We start from the raw sequence: 2,736 nt of genomic DNA, 5'->3' as shown, positions 1-2,736 counted from the left end.
ACTGGAGTTTGACCTGAACTTTTCTAGAATCAGCCTGTCATCTGAAAGGAAATGAGTTAGTGGGGTTTGGAGGTATTGGTGTTCTCTCAGGTTCTAACATCCTATAAGAGGAGCTTCAACAAAGAAATCTGTGAAGCTGATTATCCTCTGTTTCTCAGCTGCACCAGCCTCGACGTCTTGCTTACATTCTGCTTGTTTATGGCCTGTAGGTTGGTGTTTGATATAATCCAAGAAAATGGAAACTGAAGAGCCAGAGGAAACCTTCTCCAACACCAAAACCATGGTGAATTTGTTAAATGCCCTACAGAAGACATGGAAGAGGAATAAGCTTTTAAAAGATCTAGAAACACTGATGAGATGGTTGAATTACACATTCTGCTTCAGAGCAAGAATGCTCAGGCAGTGATTGGAAAAGGAGGCAAGAATATTAAGGCTCTGTGTACAGACTACAATGCCAGTGTTTTAGTCCCAGACAGCAGTAGCCCCAAGTGCATATTGAGTATCAGTCCTGATATTTAAACAATTGGAGAAATTCTGAAGAAAATCATGCCTACCTTGGAAGAGTACCAACGCTATAAAGGAAGTGACTTTGACTGCAAATTGAAACTATTGATTCATCAGAGTCTGGCAGGAGGAATTATTGGGGCCAAAGGTGCTAGAACACTCAGACAACTATCAAGCTGTCCCAGGAATGCTGTGCTCATTCCACTGACAGAGTCGTGGGTATTGGAGGAAAACCTGATAGGGTTGTAGAGTGCACAAAGATCATCCTCGATCTCATATCAGAGTCTTCCTTCAAAGGATGTGTACAGCCTTATGATCCCAATTTTTACAATGAAACCTATGATTATGGTGACTTTACAATGATGTTTGATGACTGCCGTGGACTCCCTGTGGGATTTCCCACTCGGGGAGGAGGTGGTTTTGACAGAATGCCCTCTGGTCAGGGTGGGTGTCTGATGACTCCATCTAGAAGAGATTATGGTGATATGAGCCCTCGGCTTGGATCTCCTACACTTCCTTCTGGTTGAGGTGGCGGGGTGGTAGCAGAGCAAGGAATCTTCTTCTTCTTCTTCCACCACCACCACCTAGAGGAGGAGATCTAATGGCCTATGTCAGAACAGGAATACCTGGAGACTGTTATGATGGCATGGCTGGTTCCAGTGCTGATGAAACTTGGGACTCTGCATTAGGTAGGTGGGGCCCTTCAAAATGGCAGATAGATGGCTTATGAACTACCGGGTGGCTCTGGATATGATTATTCCTATGCAGGGGATTGTGGTTCATATGGTGATCTTGGCGGGCCTTTTGTTAGTACACAAGTAACTATTCCCAAAGATTTGGCTGGACCTATTATTGGCAAAGGTGGGCAGATGATTAAAACTGATGAGCCTTTAGAAGGGCCTGAAGATTGGATCATTACCATTACAGGAACCCAGAACCAAACACAGAAGGCACAGTATTTGCTGCAGAGCAGTGTGAAGCAATATTCTGGAAGTTTTTTCTAAGACTAGTAAAGAACTGAAGGAGTCCTGCATCTTTTTTTTTAAAATCTGCTTCTGTTTGAAAAGCTAACATTCCTCTGCATCATAGGTGTTCTGCATTTGAAGTGCAGTGAAATCTTTGCTGTTCACCAGATGTAATGTTCTAGTTTCTTTTTTTTAAGATTTTAGTTATTTGTTTTTAGAGAAGGAAGGGAGGCAGAAAGAGAGAGAGAGAAACATCAATGTGCGGTTGCTGGGGGCCATGGTCTGCAACCCAGGCATGTGCCCTAACTGGGAATCGAACTTGCGATGCTTTGGTTCGCAGCCTGCGCTCAATCCACTGAGCTATGCCAGCCAGGGCGATGTTCTAGTTTCTTACAAACAGGGTGCGGGAGGGTGTGCAAAAACTAACTGAAATTTTGAAACAGCAGCAGATTTGTTCATTGTTGGAGGTTAAAAAGGAAAATCCCCCCTATGTAATTATGAACACTGTTCATAGCTGCTCTGTGAACACTGCTCTGTGGTCACTGTAACATTTTGAGGGGCGAGGGACAGGGAGGAAAAGTAACAGTAGTTCATATTTCCCTGGCATCTATTCAGAGCAGTGTGTAGAATGTAATGCTCTTTTGTAAGAAATGTTTTATGATTTTGAAAATAAATTTAGTGAACTTATTTTTGGTCATATTTTTTTAAATGGCCATTTTTCAAATGGCTGAATTCCCCAACCTATTCTCTCAATCTGAACACTAAGTTTGATTTTTCAGCTCCTCTGCTGAGCTTGAACTTAGGCAAAAATATCTTGGCAAATTCAGTTCTGGTGATTTCTGGATGGTTTGAAAGTCATTTATTGCTTGGGAAGAAACTCCATCATACGCATTCATGCTGATAATAAGCTCGGGATTTTGTTTACTTGTTTTTGTGAATGTTTGCCCCTACTTTGCAACAGTTTTCTGTGTTAGTAATTGTGAAGAACCAAGGTGGGGAGCAGTACTAAAAAACGACAGTATACCTGTATACCAGAAGCTTGATGACAGAAAGTTTTATTAGTCAGAATACTAATTAGTCATGGAAGTGACTGATGCTAAATAAATTCTGATTATTTTTTATTAGATAATTTCTCACCTATAGACTTAAATTGTCAGCCTGCCTACTGTCTACCAGTTAAACTTTATAAAATATATATTCTTGTTTTTTTCATTGTATGAAAACTGGAAAAAAAGGTGTACTTTATGTTGTTGTTGTATGTTGGGTT

At 41.1% G+C, this 2,736-nt stretch overlaps 1 pseudogene; it reads left to right on the top strand.

The window, feature by feature from the left end:
- The first annotated feature begins 235 nt into the window (after window positions 1-235).
- LOC123806480 lies at window positions 236-1,508 on the top strand (annotated as a pseudogene).
- The last annotated feature ends 1,228 nt before the right edge of the window (window positions 1,509-2,736 follow it).

The sequence above is a fragment of the Phyllostomus hastatus genome, unplaced genomic scaffold, assembly GCF_019186645.2.
Source record: "Phyllostomus hastatus isolate PE091 unplaced genomic scaffold, TTU_PhHast_1.1 phas_scaffold_385, whole genome shotgun sequence".
NCBI classification, from domain to species: Eukaryota; Metazoa; Chordata; class Mammalia; order Chiroptera; family Phyllostomidae; genus Phyllostomus; species Phyllostomus hastatus.
This window is presented reverse-complemented; position numbering and strand designations above follow the sequence as displayed.